Source organism: Numenius arquata, chromosome 2, assembly GCF_964106895.1.
Source record: "Numenius arquata chromosome 2, bNumArq3.hap1.1, whole genome shotgun sequence".
Taxonomy (NCBI): Eukaryota; Metazoa; Chordata; class Aves; order Charadriiformes; family Scolopacidae; genus Numenius; species Numenius arquata.
Window position 1 is genome coordinate 104132223 of NC_133577.1, and position 22778 is coordinate 104155000.

The window sequence follows — 22778 nt, forward strand, 5'->3', positions numbered from 1 at the left end:
CTTGTACAACTGAGCCATAATAATTTTTCAAGTTTTTTTTTTTTGACTAGTTAGATACATTAACAGGGAATAGCCAGTAGCCTACTAAATGTAAACATCAATCATCTTTCTTTGAAAAGCAAATAACATGGCTCTAAATCAATCACCTGTCTTTAGCTCAGTTCATATCTTATCCATGAAAGTTACATATATGAATGGTAGACTGATACATGGCCATGAACATTGTTCCTATAGCTGTTGTTTAAGTCAGTCATTGTGTAGTCTTGATTCACATAGGTATCCAGTGCCATTGGAAGACGCCCCAAAGTATGCAAACACCACACTTAGGCCTGCAAGATATGACACAAGACCTATAGGAGGCCTGCGTCTTTTTGGCTCAGTAGCTGGAGGCCAAACGTGTTATTGCAGGGTATCTCAAATGATGCTAGAATCAACTGAGTGAAAACCTAAATCTGCACTGACTGCACTGTAGGTACCTTTCTCATGTAGATATGAAAGTGTTTACCTCTGCACCCAAGCCCCATTTGATGTTTCTTTATAAATATATAATGAAGCACCTTACAATTTATTAGATTTCTTGCCTGCATTTGCTGCAATTGGAGTGGTGCTTCAGCACCCATGTGCTATGGTGGTTTTGCTCCACTCTCTAAATTCCAGCCTAAATTTATTCATTATTGGATCATGTGTATGTTTTCATGCTGTTATGGTCTGATAGCTCTTCTCCTTTCTTAGTGTTTATTTCCATCAGATATTTATAAAGAATATAACATCTCCTTTCACTTTTTATTTTGCTGTGCTTAACAAACTGAATTGTTACCTATTCCCCTCCAGGAGAAAGCCCTGAATACTGTTCTGATTTTGCACTGGTCACTATAGATGCCATTGTCTGCCAGAATGCAGTTGTTTCCCAGCATTTAAACACAATTAGTTTCTCTTAGGATGGCTCCATTATCTTGCTATTATGACGATGACAAGAGGAAAAGGACTCAGGTTGCACCAGGGGAGGTTTAGATTAGATATTAGAAAAAAATTCTTCACCGAAAGGGTTATCCAGCACTAGAACAAGCTGCCCAGGGAAGTGGTGGAGTCACCATCCCTGGAAGTATTTAAAAGACATGTAGACGTGGTGCACAGGGGCAGGACTTAGTGGTGGACTTGGCAGTGTTAGGTTTATGGCTAGACTTGATGATCTTAAGGGTCTTTTCCAACCTAAATTATTCTATGACAAGGCCAGGCTCTTTTATTTTATTTTTGAATAGTGTAACTTGCCCTGAACTAGCCAGTATTTTTGCAGAAGAGTTTAACATAACTGTTTCACATTTCACAACAAATTCTTTCACTCCCAGATATGCTACTAAGCATGCAGAAAGTAGGTGGGGTTAAAAGTACATATTCTTCAAGAACACATAAAAGGAACATTTCTTCCTGTCTATATTTTAGTGTTATCCATGCTCACTGTTTTTTTAACCTACCCTTGCGAAACGAAGATCCTAACACTCCCATACTCCTATAATGACTTTTGTTCTCTTTCTAAAACACTATGTTGATCAAAAAATTGAAAAGGACACAGGAATAGTCCTAGGTAACATTCTTGGTTGCGTATTTTAGATTTCCTATTTCTAGATATGATATATACTTAATTTTTAAAGTTGTTTTTAAGAAGAAAATATTGCTGAAACAAATGATAAAGACTTGCAGGAAATTCTGAAGTTTAAAAAAAAATATTTCAAAGGTTGAACTTTACATTTTTTAAAAATTCAGAATGAATTGAGCTAGTTTCACTGAAAAGAAGGAAAAATATTCCAAAAAAAGAAAACAGTGATTCATTTCAGATTGAACAACGCATTTTAATTAACCTAAAATTAAGCAAAACTTTTGTTGCTTCTTTTCACAGGAAAATTAAATCCCTTATTTACATATTCTTCTCCCACCCCCATAGAACATTAAATGTATTAACATTAATGCTAAACCTATTTTCTTTTTCTCGCTGACAAAACTATTCATACTCTGATGTCTGACCCTCTCTGCAATGAAGCAGAAGACTTTTTGAGTGCAATTAGATAAGAAAAAACATTATAAATCTTTCTTCTTCTTCCTTCTTTCAAATACAAGTTCTCCTCGTCTTGTTATCCCTATAACAGTAGTTGCTCTTTTCCTAGTGTTTTGTTTTGTTTTGTTTTTTAAATACGCATAAAGGACTAAGGAAAAGACTGATATGACCTTTTGTGCGATATAACAGGGTGACTGCAGTGTTTTCCTGAGACTTTCAAATGGGTGTGAAGGTCTGCTAATTTTCAGAATTCTTTTTGATGGGCAAAACCTTGTGATAATGGAGATTACTTGTAAATGAGATGAGTTTTCTTCTTCTCTTTAATTTTGTTTAATGAATGAGAAATCACTAAAACCCATCTCTTCATGCCACCGTAACAGTATGATGATCTCACTGTATGAAATTTAGGCCAAATTCTGATGATATGAGACTTCAGCGTAGTGATAGACACACATGCTTGACCTATGAATTACTCTCTGATTTCAGTGGGTTGTTGTCTGTTAGTACTAGGCATTCTGTGTTCAAAAATTTTATGAACAATACTGGAAGTTATGCCAAGAAACTCTAGATGGGATCTCAGCTGGCTTAAGACGATATAATGCCATGAGCACCTGTGGACCTACACTGGTTCATTTCCTCAAACGATATTTTAATTTCTCTTTTCTGTTATTTTTGGTCAGGAAATGCCAGTTTTAATGCTTCCTATCTTATAACAAGTGACCATTAGTATTACTACAGGTTATAGGAGGTCTAGTTATGAGATAGGGCTACTTGGCATTCCTCAGGACTCAACAATGGTTCCAACTCAAGTCTTCATGGGCCAAACATGGTAGAATTCAAGGAAAACCATGATAGTTCTGGTCAAGGGCAAGGTTATCAAGGGAAGCGGAGGCTAAACGCAGGTCTGGGGCCCTGAGCTACCAGTAGTACACTCCCTGCCTGAGGAACTACTGGCAGCACAGCCAGCTGGTGCACCACCCATGTAACTAGTGTCTGGGTTTTGAGGCCTAAGGTAAAAGAGAGTTTTAAGGCATGACTGTAATGTACTAATGAGATGAAATTAAGACCTGTTAATGTTTTGTGTACATCTATGGTTATAGATCCACATGTCGTAGCTACTTTTATGAAACCTGTAAAACAGTTAACTGGAAGAACTAGAAAAATAATCCTCTAACATAACAATATTGCTTCCCTTTGAGTCGACAAAACATGTGACCTGTGTGTCAGCATGCCTTGTGATGCACTCAGCATGCCCAGTGCGCCAACACACTGAACTTTCAAAAAGCAGCCAAAACATTTTCTCTCTTTGTTCTTCTCCTGCATCCCTTTGTGCTAAGTCTCTGTGACTTTGTTTCATTGTCGAACAGGGAAATTAAATCTGTTAATCTATGCTTATTACTCAACTCTCAAATCAATTCCAGTCAAACATATTTTCCTTTCTTTCCTTTTTATTTATTGTTAATTGAGTTAAAAATATGTACAGATAATTGTGAAATAACTACAAGATGCTTTCAGTGACAAGCTCGATAAAGCAGAGGTGAAATCCAGCCCAGTGTTCTGCTTTGGGCTATAGACAACACAGAGCAAAACAAATAGCACACTGTCAAAACAAACTGGAAAAGCTCACCATTCTGTTAGTTTTATGGATGATGTGCTGTCCAAAAAATATGTAAATTCCCCTCAGAAATGAGGGGTACCCTCAAGTCTGAGGTAGGCAATTTTTTCTAAGTCCATTTGGACCTTCTCTAGCCAAAATCAAAACCTTCTGATGCAGTTTCAGAGTGGAGAGCCTATTGAAAACTCATTATCTTCAAATAGGATTACACTCAGTTAATATGAGAACATGCACATTACAATATCACACAAAATCAAAAGTTCCAATTTGCTCACTACATGTAAATCCAATTCAAAATATTTCCATAACATATATCCGCTGGATGTTACACTATTTGTATGTCACTCTAGAATGGATTAACTCCATGACAGGCTAGTCTCATTTTTTCTGCATTTGGTGTTTTTAAACAGTTTATATTTGTTATCATATCAAAGACAGGCTTGCAGTTTTCAAAAGGAAGAAGAGAACACAGCGCCCAAGGCTCTTCCAGCATTACATTTCTTATTCCATTTTATCTTTCTTGGTTTTGACTAATGTCAGTAACAGCTACTGGTAATAAACTGCTTGTTACAGCTTGCTCTTGCCTTCAAGCACTGGCTTTGATACATTGTCAGCCAATTGGAAGCATTTCCTGATTACATTTCCAAATTGCTTGTTTATTGATCGAAAGTTAATAAAGCAAAAGACAACTTTACGGCTTAAATTAAATGAAAGGTTCCTTTGATGTTCAAATTATCCAATCAACCAACGTGCAATGAAATGTAAGCATTTGAAAGTTTTATCTGGAAAGCAAAATGTACTAGATAATGGTTTCTAGCACAGACGCTGTATCTAAGAGCTGATGAAAAATACCCATAACTTTAACATATGAAGATTTCATTTATTTTCTGTTGAAAAGTAAACGACACCGAATTTTGTTATTTTTAAATACCTGAAAACATGGAAGTGCAAATATTGTATAACTCTTTGACAAACTACAATTCCTTCTACAGGTGTATTTGGTTAGCTGCAATAAACAAAGTAATATACATTATAATTTTCTCAGACTCGCATTTGCTTGTCAATTTATTTGCTTCTGGTGCTGTATTAAAACTGCTGTGCTCTGTCAACTATTAACATAGCTTTCAAGGGGATGCTGTTGCCTCCCTGGAATATTTAGCTGCACAAGAGATGCCTTGTCTCCAAAAATGGCCACAGGTCTTATCATTATGCTACTTCTTGAAGAGCTTTTACTTACATAGTGATATTTTTTTAAAACATCTAGACTTAACATCATTGTGTTTTTCAGAGAGTCGGGCACTTCCAGTACTAAAAATTTGTCAGGCAGTGATTGTCAGTACAGTTTAAACCGGGAAAATGGGAGCGGCTACAATATGTGGTCTGTACAGTAAGAACAAAATAATAAATGAGAGCAAATCTTAATAAGTAAGCAAGGGCGACACCAGGTACAGACACATTGTAGCTCAGAACTCATTAGGAGATTTAGATGTTTTGTGCCAGAATAATCTTGAAATGGGCACTTTCTGAAAAAAAAATATACTAAAAATGAATGTGGTTAATGCTTTCTATGCTTCATCCTACAATATCCGGGTCCTGCATTTTGGTCACAACAACCCCAGGCAACGCTACAGGCTTGGGAAAGAGTGGCTGGAAAGCTGCCCAGCAGAAAAGGACCTGGGGGTGTTGGTGGACAGCCGGCTTAACATGAGCCAGCAGTGTGCCCAGGTGGCCAAGAAGGCCAACGGCATCCTGGCCTGTATCAGCAATAGCGTGGCCAGCAGGAGTAGGGAAGTGATGGTACTCAGCACTGGTGAGGCCTCACCTTGAGTGCTGTGTTCAGTTCTGGGCCCCTCACTACAGGAAGGATATTGAGCTGCTGGAGCGTGTCCAGAGGAGAGCCACCAAGCTGGTGAGGGGTCTAGAGAACATGTCATATGAGGAGAGGCTGAGGGAACTGGGCATGTTTAGTTTGGAGAAGAGAAGGCTGAGAGGGGACCTCGTTGCCCTCTACAAGTACCTGAAAGGAGGTTGTAGAGAGGTGGGTGTTGGCCTCTTCTCCCAAGTGAATAATGACAGGACCAGAGGAAATGGTCTAAAGCTGCTGCAGGGGAGGATTAGGTTAGATATTAGGAAGAATTACTTTACTGAGAGAGTGGTCAGGCACTGGAACAGCCTGCCCAGGGAGGTGGTGGAGTCGCCATCCCTGGAGGTATTTAAGAAACGTGTAGACATGGCACTTCAGGGCATGCTCTAGTGCCCGAGCTTGTTGGTTTGTGTCTGTTTGTGGGTGGGCGTGGTGTGTGGTTGTGGGTGTTTGTTTTGCGTGGTTGTTTTGTGGTTTGTTTTTTTGTTTTTGTTTGTTTGGTTTTTTTTGTTTTTGTTTTTATTTTGCATTGGTTTTTTTGGGGTTGTTTTTTTTTTTTTTTGTGGTTGGACTCAATGATCTCAAAGGTCCCTTCCAACAAGAAGATTCTGTGATTCTGTGATATTCTAACAACATTCAGGTCTTTTAAGCTGAGAGCTATATTTGTGTATCACATCAATAGAAACAAACTTATTTTAGCTGCACTGAAGCAATGAATGTTATACTTAGTCCTCTCAAATATCTAATAGCACTTTTCTGTTTTTTTCTTTTGTTTAGAAGTTTATTATTTCACTGTGGTGGTGCTAGCTTTGCAGCAGTAAATGCAAGTATAAATATATCGATGCATGAGGTCTCTACATGTCAGAATTAAAATCTCTCTGTTCCTTGAAATGAAAGGCCTAATTGAAATAGATTTGTAAAAGCTGGAACTCATTCTGCCACAGACAGCATGTTGAATGGTTTTTTGTCCTTTTGACACAAACTCACATAACATCTCTGAAGACCTTACTGTCACATAAAGCTTAAAAATACAGCCAAAACTAAGCAAAAAAAAATTTGACGTAATGACGATCTGATCATCAGGAAAGGGAAATACGGATTTTATTTTATTAGTGTGGCTATTGAAGATGTTACTTATGTTTCATAGAATCATAGAATGGTTTGGGTTGGAAAGGACCTTAAAGATCATGGAGTTCCAACCCCTCTGCCATGGGCAGGGACACCTCCCACTAGACCAGGTCACTCAAAGCCCCATCTAGCCTGGCCTTAAACACTTCCAGGGATGGGGCATCCACAACAACGTTGTAGAAACCAGCTTCATTTGGTCAGCAGTTCATTTTTTTTCCCTTTTTCCTGTTTCTGTGTAGGTAGAGAGATACACATTTAGAACAGTCTGTGCAATTAAGAAATTGATTTATGTTAGAATCCACTACTGTGGATTCTATTTTAGTGGCAGTAGTCCAGACTCAAAATTTACTGATTTTTCATCTTTTGTGAAATGCAGTCAACATGAAATGCAAGGAAAACAGGCGAACTAGTGTTGAACTAGCAACAGAGAATTAGAGTCTCAACCATTCATTCCTTGCGCAGAGCATTGGAAAAGACGGTGGTACCCACTAACTCTGGGCTGACTGCATGAGCGTGGCATGATCTCTCATCCTGCCTGTGTACTCATGCTTCCCCAGCCTCTGCTGACACCACCAATCTGCCAGCCTTCCTGTACCTCAGCCTTTATGGTTCCTTTTCTATCATCAGCAAATGTCAGATTCAGCGCAATACAGCCTGCAAAGTGATTGTGTCTGGCAGTTCTCGTGAAGATGGCATCTCTTGGACATGCAAGGTGTTGCAGACCTGCAGCAAATTCCTTCATATGGGGATCAACGTCTGCACCCGGAAAGCTAAGCCGACAGGTACACCTCTGAAAATATAGGGGTAATTTTCTGCTTGCTTCCTCCACTACAGAAGAGAGGGGGAAAAAGTGTTAATGACAGTTCCAAATCAGGAGCTGGCTATTGCTCTTTAATTAATACTATTTTTACTAATATAAAGGTATTTTATCTCCATTTTGTTTGTGAGCCTTTACAGATCACGTTTTCCAGATCATTCTTCAAAGAAAAGAAGAAATAGAAAGGAGGAAATGTGCCTTTTTGAGTGAAAATTTATACACATGTAATATGATGTCTGCAGTGTAAGTCTTAAGAAAAAGGGGCACATATCACAAGATTTGGGATTAACTGAAAAAACTTGAAAGCACTGCAAACAGCATGATTTATTTTGTGGATTTCCCTTAGAAATATTTATTTTTTTTGTGGGTTGAGTTCTTCAGATGATGGCAGTATTGACATCTACCCAGTGGGAGCTCTAGAAAAACATTCTCATTTGGAAAGTTAAGCTTGAGTTTGGGGCGTTGTTCCTTACATAACAACTTGGGATTTCCATTAATTTCTCCTTTGGTTGGAATCAAAATGTATCAGAAAGAACCTTAGAAACAAAATTTTTAAAATTAGAATGACATAGAGGTGTCTTTCAGTTTTTTGTGTTGTTTCTACCACATTTTAGATAATAGATTATGTCACTTAGTCCAGGAGCTCCTTTTCATGTCAAAAGCCCTATTGACTGATGTGAATGACTCATTTTCAGCTAACTGAAACCTAAGCATTCATACTATTTTTTTTAAAAAAAGTAAATAACCCTGTGGATGTTTAACTACCAAATATTTTTATTGTTAATACCTTCACAGTTGCAGCACTGTAATTAATGGTGAAATGTAGTTTTTTCTACTTGAAACTACAGGTATATTTTACATAATAATTTCCCCTTGCAGCACATTTTGCACTGTCCAATCTGCATCTATCTAGTACAAGGAGGTATCCAAAAGCATGAATCCAGGTCCTTAATAACTTTCTAACTTCACTAATCTAATATAGCACTTCAGGAGTGTTTATTTTTAATGACACAAAAGTGCAGGAAAATGTTCTATAAAATTCATATATTTCCTTATTCTGGTCTTGTGAGTTTTAGGAGCCATACATTTTTTAAGGATTTTTGCGTTTGGTGTGTGCAACTTTATACTTACAGTTCTAAATAATTTTGAGAAGATACTGTATTTTTAAGAATAAACTATTTAAATGTTGAGATGCTTTTGGTTTGGTTTGTTTGGGGTTTTTGTTTGTTTGTTTGTTTGTTTTTTGGTTTTGTTTTGTTTTTTCTGGGAATCTTCTCACCCTTAACCAATCTTCCAGCAAATGATTTCCCTCTGAACCACAGATCAACCAGATATTAGATTTAATGGTGTAGTTAGATTTAATTCTAAAACAAACACAACACCAGAGGCAATCTGAAACTCAGGCCGTTAATTGGATGCCAATTTTGTTTAATTTTAGTGAGACTAAACTGCTAAGTACTGACAGAAGGCAGAAACTACTATATACAACATTAACCTTTTTCCTGCCACGTAGGAGATGTATCTTGGGGTAACTACTCCAAGGTATTGACTTAAAGTGTTGTCATTAGAAAGTTGTAGGGGCAAAGTCCAACGCACTCTGTGTGCACAAAGCCACAGGCTTGTCCTTTTGTTTGATCTGCAGTGGCTGGAAATCTTACATCATTCAAAGAGTTAACCTGCTTAGAGACATTGGTGAATTTTAGCCACAAGGGACTTCTGTTAGCATCCAGGCATTTCTTTTAAAAAACCTGCTTTCTCCAAAAAGGCTTCAGCCTTGCTGACTTGCAAACTGTGGACTGCTGTAACCCACATACATACCCTTCACTGCAGCTCCTCGTCCTCCTTACTGTGTAAAGAGGAGTGTAAACAATATTTTTGTTTTAAAGACAGGACTTCATGACTGCTCCTGTACTGCGTAGCTATTTAACCACTATGTAGTACCAGGCAAAGGTATTTCTCATGTGTAATTTGTCACATAATCACCACAGAACACTCAGTCCTTCAGAGGGCTGAAGGAGTCTGAGCTGTCTAATAAATTCACCCTTTGCACAGAGAAAATGTTTCACAATGAAATAATAAAATGGGGTTTCAGCTAGGAAAAAATGAGATAAACTAGTGTAGCAAATAAGTAAAGATTATACACATAGGCAACCCACTGATCAAATATTTCTTAGGGCTATCAGGAATCTATCAAGGATACTGAGCCAGTTAGATAAAGAAATTACTGAAGAGTGATTTACTGAGTTGTTTAAGAGTCATGTTAGAAAGATTATTTTGCTTACAGCAATGTGCTAGGTCTGTTTTATTTAATGATTAGTTAAAAGCTGTGGTAGAATATTGCTCGTGTATGGGAGCTTCAGTAGTTTATTTAACCATTGGTTATGCTTACCTCTACACTGTCAACCTGAAAATATTAATCATGCTATCAAAAGCTTAGCTTTGCAAGTATTTCCTCTACCCAGGCAACATTAAAGCAATACTGTGCATTAAACAAACCACCAGCTTGTCTCAGGATATTTCCATTTTGGTAGTAGACTTCTGCCATTTGGACTTCTGACCAGTGATTCACAGTTCTGAAATGATTCATATAGAAAAGGGCCTTTACTGTTGGTTACAGATAAGTTAAAACATGAACTACAGTCAGGGAATGCTCTTAATTTCCTGGCTCATTTAATAAAATGAAAGTATAAGTTTTGTATTCCACCAGTGTTTCACCCCTCTTGAACAGTTGTGCTGGGTTAATCCCAGACAGAAAAGTCACCCCCTCCACCTCCTGCCTTCCTGTAGCTCCACATGTAAGGCAAGTAGGGACACAATGATCATTTTGGGAAAACAGCTTGACTCAAGTGCTTTTGATTTTGAGATTTGGTGTAAGGCTTGCCTGTACTTTTAGTCTCAAGAACCAAGAAATAAAGATAATTATGATGTCAATTGATTTGTCTTTGACATATTCTGATTATCTCCATTGAACTGGCAGGAGGACAGAGGGCTACGGAGAAAAATCTCCAACTGGAAACTCCCTGTTCTGACAGTTGCCCCTTTCTGCTCATCACTCATCTCCTGAGCTCTGCAAATTCAGAGCTTCAAGGATTGGCCAGTCTCAAGAATCAGTATTTCCCTCCTCAGCATTTCCTCGTCTGAAGCCAGTTCCACCTTCCTCTTTTCTGCTAGATGCAGAGGGGAGCCTTTGGCCCTGATTTGCACCTATGATATCAGAATTTCTGGTGAATCAGTCTCTTTCTGTCGCTACTTGCACTTAATGCTTCCCTTCACTTCAATGTTTTGTTATGCAAAAGGACAAGTGGGAATTTTCATTTGTGTCTGTTTTTTAATGGACAGCAAAAGTTATTTTTTTTCTCCCTCTGCTTCAAAGCCTTAACATTTTCCTGAGTTTTTTTTAGAATTAATTCCACACTGTTTTCCTGAAATAAGGGAATCTAAAAAAATACATTTTGGGTTTCAGTCTTCAATCTTTGTATTTTGTTTCTCAACATAAGCTGAGACTTGAACTTACATGAGACCACATTAAAAAACTTTTAACAAGACACACTTGAAAAAAAAAATAAAAAATATGAATTTGCCTGTCTGCAAAGGTAACTCATAACTAAGTATTAGCATGTTTGTTTCCCACAGAGTGCTGAAGTAAAAACACTCAGTTGCCGAGAACTCCTAATGATTCCTGGTAAATCATTACAGGTAGGATTTGCTAAATTCTGGATACATCTCATTTTAATCTTCATGATGAAGTTTTCTGGGTTTTCAGGGATTACAGGTGAGGAAGGAATTGACCCCAATTTTGGAGCCATTTTTCTTCTAACTTGCTTTCTTTTGGCTCAGAGTCTAGGCTATGATGAAGCACAAGGGCAACTTTCACATTTGCCCGTATTTGCAGTATTAGTTTGTTAATTTTATACAGGTGAACATGTTCATTACTGGCAAAATCATAGGAGGGGATCTCAGTAGCTAATTGACACCAGCATTGCAGCAAATCAACTTAAATAGCAAACATACATAGTATAAGCTCTGGAATGAATGAACTCTAATAACAGATATTTCCAGGCTCTGGATTATGATGGATGTACCCAGCAGGGATAAATTACTGCTCTCCACAGCATGACTGTGCCTAGGAGACACATGCTCTGCCTTGTGTACTTTTATCTTTCACTATACTTCACAGAATCAGAGCAGCACCAACATATAAATGTTCTTGTTTGCTTGCCCCACATAAAAGACAACATGCCACTACCCTGTTCTTTGCAACACAGGGTTATACCCACTGAACTGGATGCTCATCTTCACAGGCAAGTGCACAAGCGCATTTCATTTTGCTGTTAGGTTCGCTCTGCTGTGTTTTAGTTATTCCCTTGGGGCTGGTATCTAACATAGGGGAGCCTGACAGTTAATGGATGGTGTACATCCTGGCTTCCCGAGTCTGATCCAGCAAACATACGCATAGTGGCTGAGCCATTTAAAAGCCAGCCACGGAGAAGCGAAGTCTGAGAAGTGACGTCTTTCTGCTATTATCATCAGTACATAGCCTTGAGTGCTTAAGTTGTGTTTTCTTGCCTCTGGCTGGAAGGGTGAGACTAAGTTAAGGGAGCAAAAATACTGCTAAAGACCGGTGAAAAACTACTTCTTGCTGAGAACTTTCAAGGTGCTCAATAACCTCCAAAGAGAAATAACAAATGTCCCTTTGCTTGCAACATATAGATTTAGAAAGTAGAGAATGTGAAAAAATGTGCAACAATGAATCATTCTCTATTCTTAGGAGACTGTAGGTGCAATAACAAGCCTTCCCCATCTTCTAGTTTTACAATGTTTGTTCCTATTTGTGTATCACTAGATTTCTAAAGACTCTTGTTAGTAATCAGCTCTTATAGAGATAATGTAGTTTTTTAGTATTAGTAGGTAAAATGAAAAATCAGCAGTAATATTCACTTTTCAGTTCCCAACACTACATTATTTTTGTGACAACCTCTACTTTGAACAGCCTTCTAATACAAACACTCAACGTTTTGGGTCATAAGACAACTAACTTCTGTCACAAGTAAGGAAGAAATTTTCCTGCTTGTGCATCAATCATAAGCTACAAAATTGCTTGAACTTTCCTTTAAAGCTTAGTGTAAAACCTGGCTTTGCAGAGCAATCAAATAAAAAGAGTCATGAGCAAAGTAATACAGAATTCTAGAAGTATCAGTAATACTGATAGGGTCTTTCTCTATCCAGGCAATAAATAATTCAAACAATCTGGGGTTTCTGCAATGGGGGCATAAAGAAAGAGTTGGCAGAGAATAACCTAGAATCAAATGATCACCAATTTATTCAGTTTAATTAACTGGAAGAGAAGTGGCTTGGGGGTGGGGAGGGCTGCATCTTTTCCCATTAGCACCACTTGATGTGGCATGGCCACCAACTCTCATGCTGGCACAGCAGCTGCACCATGATGCATCTGCCACCCCCACCAGCACAGCTGCATCCAAGCTTGTAAGGATCTCAATTTCAAAAGGACAAACTTTGAAAAATTAAGGAAACTAGTTAATGAGGTCAACTGGATTAAAGAGCTTAGGGATTTTAATGTGGAGAAGGCGTGAAATTTCTTTAAATCAAAGGTGTGAAAACTGTCTGGAACTTGCATCTTAATCAAGGGGGAAATCTTGTAGGGAAGGGCTCCAGAGCTGACTGGATAAATAACCACTTCTGAAAGGGCAGGAGAAATAAGCAGATAGCCTAAAGGGATAGGGAGAATTCTGTGTCTGAGAGGCAAGGAAATAGAGAAGTAGAGATATGTGCCAAAAGTCAAGCTGAATTAGACCTTGTAAATTAAACCAAACAGCATAAAGTGGTTGGTTTTTTTTTTTGTGGTTGTTTTGTTTGTTTTGTTTTGTTTTTTTTTCCCCAGCCATGTATGTACAAATATAAAAGAGAAAGGAGAAGCTCAACCAGAGTGTAATAAATTGAGGGTCAAGAATAAAATGGTTCAGGTGTGGCATCAAATTTAAATCAAACGTCTTTTTTTTTCCACGAGGACAGAAGTGCTGACTATGGGGGGTGAGGACAGTCTGGAAATTAGAATATCCAGACTGAAAGTAAGGCCAAAAGCCTGATGCAGATTCGTCACATAGGCCTAAGAATCTCTATCCCCAAAACACCCAAATAAGAAAGTGCATGAAAGTACAGGCACAGTGGCAGTGATCTGAGGGCATCTGTCAAGTGGTGTGAGGAAGTTCCTGACAGGGACCAGCAAAGAGAGCCTTATATTCTAGATGATGGTGGGACATCAGATAGCTTCAACACTGGAGGCCCATTAGTCTGACTGCAGTATTACACAAGGCTATAGGAAAAGTATTGAAAGAAAAATTAAGGAACAAGGGATAATGAATAAAATGCAACAAAGACTTTCCAAAGATGTCTTGCCAGACTAACTTGATCTGTTTCTTTGATAAGATAACTGATTTCCTAGACAAGGGAAATGCAGTAGGTCTAATCTATCTGGAGTTCAGTAAAGAATTTGATTTAATACCACTTGTGTAGTGGTTCAATGAAGTTTAGTAAAATGCAGGTAACCAGACTCCCCAAAATAAGAAAGAATAAATATCAGTAAGTCTGACACAAAAGCCACCTGCTCTCCCTTTTCCCCTGAATCAGTTCATAGTATTGAAAAAAAGCAAAAGTAAACTAAGCCCATCATACTTTAATGTTATTTTGCACTATACCACAAAGCTAACTGATATTGAGAGAAATGTGTGTTGCATTAACCAATTTCATGTTATATTTATTAATGCACTACCTGGACAAAACATTGCTTGCTTTTCAGTAGAATTAATGAAACAAAATGAAATTACATCATTAGAAAAATACGTTCATTTTAAGTGCATCATATGGAAAACAGAAGAAAAATGGTTGTCTACCCCAGTACCCAAATTAATCAAGCAGAGTAATAGATTGCAGAAAATCCATGTTTTTGTTTAAATGTATTAACTAGAGAGGCCCATTGAGATTAGTATAGGCAAGCCATCCCTGGACACAGTCTCATTTACAGCACTGCCTTAGAGAATAACGTGCTGGTGCATAATTCTATGTTGTTGACTATGGTTCCACTCACTCTCCAGCTGGGAACATGTGCTCAATTTTTTATTGGTAATGGGTGTTTTCATGCTTCTACTTTCTCTGTTTACCTGAGTGTTTGTGTGAAGTCTATCTAATTTATGGTTGGAGGATTGATTGTACTCAGAAGAGTTCTAAACACTTTTGGTAAATCAGTCATGTTCCTTGGTTAAAAAAAAATCCTGAACAGCAAAAAAAGGAAAAAAAAAAAAAAAGAAATAAAAACAAAACAGAAAAAAGCCTCTATGTGTGTAATGCTGCTTCTCACAAAGAGTCTTTCCACTCCCTTTCCTGTATTACTTAATAGTGTTTGGTATATCTGCATTTTTAAAAGCCTGGATTTGGGGAAATAGCTAGTGGTATTGTGAAATTTACCTTCCTTAGCAACAATTCCTGAAAACAGATCCCTAAAGAGTTTTTCTCCTGCTATAGTCTCCTACATATGGGACAGCAAATGTGATGGGGAATCCTGAATATTTTTTGTAGTACGTAAAGCTTACTAAAATACTTTGTAATTCACTTGCTTGCTGGAGATGCTCTGATGCAGATTATGTTTCAATGGATAGTGATTTGTGAATAAATACTTGGCAAACAGTTGGAAAGCAGAGATGTGAAACAATCATAGCCTTGGCTATTGCATTAGCCACATTTTAATGATTTTTTTTTTCTTTCAGAGGGAAGCTCAGCAAAATCATAATTTCTTTAATAAATAATTAACTGTGTATTATTTCAATAAATAAATTAGTGTTTATATAGTAAAGAATACAAATGTTTTGTGCATACATTCTGACCTACTTCTCCAGTCCTTCTTGGCTGTTTCCCAAAGAATTATTTTTAAAAATTAATGATGAACATCAAAATATTTCTGTTTATAACATCATATCAATGGTAGTTAAATCTATAAAATAATTCAATCGTTTATCCTTCTTATCTTGGGAATGTTTAATCAAGCTTGATATTTGCTTTAAATTAGCACTGTCAAATGTACATTTCTATAAAATCTCCCAAATCATGAAAGATTTATAATTTGAAATGTATTTGGATTATTCTCTAGTTAATCAGCTAGATAAAAATTAGTGGTACTGTAACTAGAACAATTAATTGGATTTAAAAATTAAAAAATAACTGGCACGTGCTACTTCATGTACTGCTTCACTTTGGAAACACAAATAGTATCTTAACTACATCAAAGGAGTTTTGTGAACTGTTCACTAAACCCTAAATTCCTTCTTTTGCCTTTAACAGGCAAAAGTTGCATTTTTTCTAAGGGAGTTTTAAACCAGAAAGGGAGGAATGCGTTCTTCAGGTAATGGTTCTATAACAATATTTACGTGTTACAGCTCAGTAAAACACATATGCATCAAACCACAGATGAAACATTAAGTATACAGAATTTCATATTTAGTTTATATTTAGGATTGGGTATTCCTTTATTTGACGTTTCTGGAGAGGTTTCCGAGAGATGAGGGCTTTCTACAGAATGCACTAACTTTGCTCTGTACATTATTTTAGTTAAAAACCCTTATGTGCTTAACATCGATAAAGATCAAAACCAGCTTGTAAGTAGAGCACCAGTGGACAGACTTTGCTGTACATCCCTGAGAAATTACCGATGACTTGCAGAGAGTGCCCAATGATGAGTAAACCCCATTTCTGTGAGGGCTGGGATAGACTGGTAGGGTAATGGCAGCATAGAAAACTTCAAAGACAGCACTACCCACTTCTGGGCTGTCCAGAAGAGTTAGCCATGGAGCAGGGAGTTTGATGTCTGGCAGGTAGACTCAAGGGGAAAAAGGAGTTTTAGAAGGGAGACATGTGGCTGCTCTTGCCTGAGAGAGACTAAAGAAACTGGAAGGTACTGACATGGGGGACGAGACACTTAGAAATATCCTCTGCTTTTTCTATCGAACGAATGCCAGAATTTATAGGGTCTGGACGTTTTGGGAAAGATATTGAAGGAAAATACCAAGGCAGGAGATAGCAAATAGGATGGTCATACATTTGTAGCCTGATACTTGTCCCAGATATCAGCATCTCTCATGCCAGCCTGTATATGACAGGACAGTGAATACACTGCTGTTGGCCGAGACATGCATTTGTTGAAAGGAAACCATCAGGGCAGCTGCCATGTGGGTGAGTAGGACTTCAGCCTTGGTCAGGGTTTCACTGTGACAGAAATAATCCCATATGTGCCACATGTCTTGTGTTCTCCAGACCCATTGATATTTCTTGTTGTTATGAGTAAGTATCCATTTATTATTCTTGTACTCCACTGAACCTCCCCCAACCTCTTTCCTTGTAGTCCAAAATGTTAAACTGATAAAACGTAGGTCTCCTCATTCACAGCAGGGTGTGCTTTACTCATTCTAGCAGGCTAGCTACGCTTTGTGCTTTTAAATTATTTACACCTGCCAGATAAGTCAGAATCTGTTTCTTCTGGGCCTTGTCTTGTACACTGTTTTTTCATCTCACAATACTGCCATTAGTCATCACAGGCAAGCTTACAGGCTAATACAGCCCTTCATTCACCTTCTGGCACTGGAAACGCTGCCTTGGGCCTTCTAGAGCATTGAAAATTCTTCAGAAACTCTTTCTAGTCCTCCAAGGCAAGACAGAGAATTCTTTGGAGATTTGGGAAATAAACAAGAAAATACCATATAAGATAGATGGAACTTCCTTTGATCATTATATATACTGGGCAAGCTTTTGTTGCCAGGTCTAGGTTTCATGATGTGAAAATGACTGGATTTTCATTTGTGAAAGTCTGTTAAATACTCACAATGGCCACTAAAATGGATTTTTTTCTGAACCCCAAATAAAAATTGTTGCCTGTAATGGCCTTATACTATTAAATGATGGAAATGTAGATCTGGCTTCCCTGAAGGAGAAAGCTGAGTTGTTGTAAGGGATGTCATCTTAGAGCCACAGCAAACTTAATAAGGCAAGGACTCCACCAAGGTCCCTTTGCACTGCTCTGGTAGTGTACAGGAACTATAAACCTGTTCTAAGGGGTTTTTTTTTGTATTGGGCAGTATGGCCAGGCAATGGAAGGTATATTACTGTGCCACTCTCCTCTGGCTGGTGAAAAGGCTCCTTACTGGACCCATGAAGTCTTGAATATGGAGCATGCAATTCAGATCATCTTCCTCTTCCTTGGCTAGTGGAATTATGTTTTGTGCATTTAGAGTTAATGCCAATGTCTTTTTCCTGGCTCTGTGATCTCAATATTGTGTTATCAATAGCTTATGGACAGATAAAAGATGCCTTGCTAGGTGCCACATCTGCAACTGCAGCCTAGGACACACACCTCTGCCTTCCCTGTGGTCCAGGTGCAGCCCTAGCTCAGCCTTCGGACTCAAATGGCTTGGAGAAGTCTATCAAATGTTGCTATGAATTGCAGTGAGGGCTGAAGATGTCTCTAAGCAACCCAAACCCCTGGAAAATCCCAGGGAAAACAAAATAATTTCTATTTGCTTTCTGGTTCTCTACCCACAAAACCTGATCGGGTGTAAGGGCTGCGGCTACAAAATGAAAAGCTGCGGTCTGGCCAGCCTGAAGTATGAATGTCCTGCCTTGAAGGTATTGTGTTGCCAACGGCGCCAGCTGAAGGCACACACTTCCAAGGAGCAAGGGAAGGCACACAGTGTTTCTCCTGAGCAATCCGCTCTGCTCACAAGAGGAAATCATGCCCACAGCAGGAAAATGCCTTGAAAGCATATTTCAGATACCTCTAGAAGGTGCTTTATTAGTTTTGTGGAAAACTAGTTTATACTTGGATCCACATGAGGTTTCAAGAACGACTAAATAGGAAAAACCTAGTGCTGCCATGCTAGGTGAGGGCTGCCATGTCCTCAGCTGTGCTTCTCCTCTTTATTTTCTTGAGCATGAATGATTACCACCTGCATACAGGCTGCCCTTCAACCCCTTCAGCTCTGGAGGGTTCTGCATGCCTTCCCTGGGGGGGGTGGCTGCGTGTTGCATGCAGGGACCTTGCTGGGTGTCCCAGGCTGGCTGACCTTGCAGGTCTCACAGAACTTGAGAGGCACAGTGTAAATAAGGAAAGTTCTGGCCCTCTTATACTTCACACAATATACAAATATCCCTGTGTACCCTCTACTGCTGGGAAATAACAATCTCACACCATCCTGTTGGCAAAGTGCTGTATGGGGTCTGCTGATCTGGGAAGGTGTGTGTTTCATGGCAGTGACTTCTCACGCATGTTATCAATTTAAGAGTAAAGAATGCTAGAGGTTGGTTTGGGTATTTTTTCCTTCATTTTCCTTGTTTTGACTTCCTAAAAATTCAATTATTTTTTTTCAAAGGAAAGATAGAGGTTTATGTTTCTGAGATCAACTGCAAGGTACAACGGTTCAGTTTTCTTACTGGTGTGTATTTGCACTGTGGTATGGCAACCACTGCACCACAGCTGCTTCCCCAGCACTGCTGCTCCCCAGACTTCCCTTATTCTTGGCTGTTTCTTACTAAAATATCTCATCTCAGTAGGCCCCCAAAATGAGAACATTCCCACTACTTTTTTTTCATGTAACTGCACGAGGGAGGGTTGTACATCAGCAGCAAGAGGCTGCAGTGCTAGTGCTCGGGAAATACCACAAAGCAGAAATATTTACCAGTGTCACAGACACTGGTGCTCTGTCCTCATCACAGCATCTTGGGCTAGAGACCAGGACATGGCACACATTCTCTCTCTTCCCAGTGGTATTAAGGTCAGAAAGCAAAATACGACCTTGGGAATTAAGCTTTGGAAAGAGGGGCTGAGCGATGGATTTCCATCTCCTGTCCCTGTACTCTCCACTTCACTAGCTTGAGCACCCAAATATGCCATCCTCCGGCTGGAGGAAGGACTCTGCAGACCAAGGGGTTTCTACCACCATGTTACTCTTCAGCCACGGTGCAAAGTTCTCAGCTTTCAGCAAACAGTTATTACTGTTGTGACATTTGTGCTGCAGCCATCGATCAGCTATGGTGTGTTTTTTCTTAGTGATTTCCTGGTCAAACAATCCCTAGATAATTTAAGAAAACATGACATAGTTGTGCTTCTTTCCACTGCTTATGTGACATGATTGTTTTATTGGCAATAATAAAAACAACACCAAAACACACCCATGGTTCTTTGCAAGTTTTGAAGATAAATGTATTTTTAGTCTGTGGTTTTTTTTGGTTTTTTTTTTTTATTTCACTGGTATGTGTATATAAGCAGGTTTTATTCCCTGGATGCTGTGTTATCTCTCTAACAGACCAGCAGGCCTATGTTACATCTATGAGTTTAGATCTCAATTCATTTTTTAAGTCTCACTAAAACTCAGGGCAAACTGAGGTTTGGGTTTTCCTGATGGCCATACCTGTTTCCCTTTTTAGAGAAAGAACAGCTCAAAATCTACATACAATTAGTTTTCCCAGCATATAGGTTAGCTTTCTTTCCAGTCTCTATGGCAGTGGTATTCTGATACTGGATTCTGTTTCTGTTGTAACTGATAGCGTGGACACCATCAGTCACAGTCATCTGTCAGTCGTCTTTATCTGTTCTTTATTTTGTTCTTGTTGGCTGGACGTCTTTGCAGTTGAAGGAGAAAGAAGGTGAGCTTTCAAACACCAGTCTTTACGTTTATTATCCACCTTTGTATTTCATCTGGTACTTCTGGTTTTCATCATGGGAAGAGGTATAACGCATATACCATCACATACGAAAAAAAGAATTAAAAAGTGTGTGGCAGGGGTAACCTGCAGTCTCAAAACACTGAAAATATTTTGAAGGAGTTTTGTCCATGGGAGTGGGCATTTACCTGGGCTGTTTGTAGCAGTGGGCAGAGCTGCGTGATGTCTGGGAATGGACTTGACAGCCTGCAGAAGCTGCTGGTATTTACACATGCTGGAAGAGCAAGTGGGATGAGGAACACCAGCTAAAAAGCTGCAGGGCAGATATCCCTGACACAACTGCACAGCAAACTCATAAATCAAACTTATGTCAGAGATCATACAAAGTGTGCTTAGTTCACAAGATTAGTTTTCAAGATAAATTATTTCAGCTGTTTAATTTGTTTTTTGTTATTTCAAATTAATTTAAGCGAAAGTTTTCCTCCGAGGAGCATGCACTGTCAAATGAAAGCAAAACTTTACCTAGGTGGTTCCAGAGGAGATTGAATGTTTTCCATTTTATAAAAGTACAGTGCTAAAAATGTTTATTTCTTAATACTCTGTTGCCCATAAAGTAACAAACACAACTATGGTATTTCAAAGTTTATTGCTCTGGGTAGGCTTGGATAAAAGGCCATATGTTTCCAGCAGAGTCTCTTCAGACCAATAAATGTAATGTTGTTTTGCTCGTTCAGAGCAGTGAGATTCAACTGTATAACCATTTCAGTTTACTACAGAAGCTTTACTACAGAAGCTTTTACTGTAGAAACACATCTTTATCCATTGGGGTACTTGCTTTGTTTCCATAATGCTAATAACGTCTTCCTTTTTTCTTGGAGTGTTTAAAGATGATTATTACAGCTGGCTGGCACTGCCTCTGAATGCCAAAGCCTTCTCAGCCTTCTTAAAAATTCTGCATTGGGTATTATTAATTTAGTTTTTAATTATTAGCATTTATATCTGTTTTTATATCTTTTGCATATCACTCAGCTGTTCAAAGGGAGTATTCCCATGCTGCCGGTCTGAAGAGCTTCTGTTTGAAGGCACCGGCAGCTCAGGGAATCCTCCCATACGTTGTCTGTGGCCAATCCAAAGAGCTGACGGTTGGGTTCTGTCAGTGCACATTAAACTGGTACCATTTTGGAGTCACTTTATCTGTGATCTTAAAATAATGAGCTCAAAAAGATTATTTCAGTGTTTTTCTGACATATTATGTTTGGTTTGGTCTCTCTGCTATTTCTTTTTACTCATATATGGTTTATTTTCTGTTTCATATTTACCCTTTATGGCCTGATATTCTATTTTTCAAATATGCCAAAGCTGTTGTGAATGCTATGGCTGGGAACATCCTGCAGAGGATGCTAAAGTGCAATTACCACCATTAGCTGGATAATATAAAAATTGCGTTAGAGGAGATCTAGAACATTTTTCAAAAAAAATTACTCAGCATTTCCACTGCTCCCTCCCCCAGTTTCTTGGTACTTGGAGAATTAATTTCTTCCAGATCTTAAATGGGATGTAAACAAAATGTTTGTGACTTTCTCCCTCAATTTCAGGATCAAAATTAACTTCCATTTTTATATTCCAATTATATTTTGATATATACCTATGCACTTTTAAATCTCCAAAGATAATCTGTCTGTCAGGTCTTGATTTCCACTGTTCTAGCTTATGCTAGCTTCTTTTGTTCTCATTTTCATCTTGTTTTCTAAAGACTCTGTTCACATTGTACATGTTCACACCATGTGTATTGGAAATCTAGGAACTTTAAAACCTGCTGAACTATTTCAGTGCATATCTGTAAATGCCTACCATCTTCATCAAAATACTGTACCAGACAGATACTGGTAATTCCTCTACTTCAGGAACAGTTGCAGTGTTAATTTGTCTGAACATGAGAAAATCAACATTTAAGTTGTGGGGAAGAGGCATAGAACATTTTCTAAAAATTAGGGACTTCTGTAAAACTGAAGTTTGCACTATATTACAAGCCAAACAATCTGATCTTCAGTTATTTTCTATTGGAGATCATATCTTGACTTGCATTTTTGCTATGATTGTGTCTTTTTGCTATTTTCTCCCCTATGGATTATTTGATATCTAGCTTTGGCTTACACTGCAGCCTTAATACAATCAAGTAAAAAATGTGAACCAACACAATTTCTTTTGAAAGCAATATGTCTTAGTTCCACTGTTCACACAACTCCTTAGTTCCTTCCATTTTGTTTCCAATTTCCTTTAACCCTTGAATCCTCTAGCCCTTGGGTATCTTTATATCACATTATCATCTGTAGACTAGAAAACTCTTTGCATATGCTAGATATTTTGTTCTAGATATGCTGTTGGACTTGAAAAGTTGAATAGCTTGTCTGATGTTTAACACAAGGTAAGCCTCTGCATGGGTGTTAGTTCAGAGGAGTTAATGAACCACAAATGTGCACACACCTGTATACCAAATACTCATGTGAACTGAACTTATCCTACCTTGCTCCACTGATTCTGTCTGCACAGTTTCCATCACTCTTCACGACGAAATATATTCAAAACT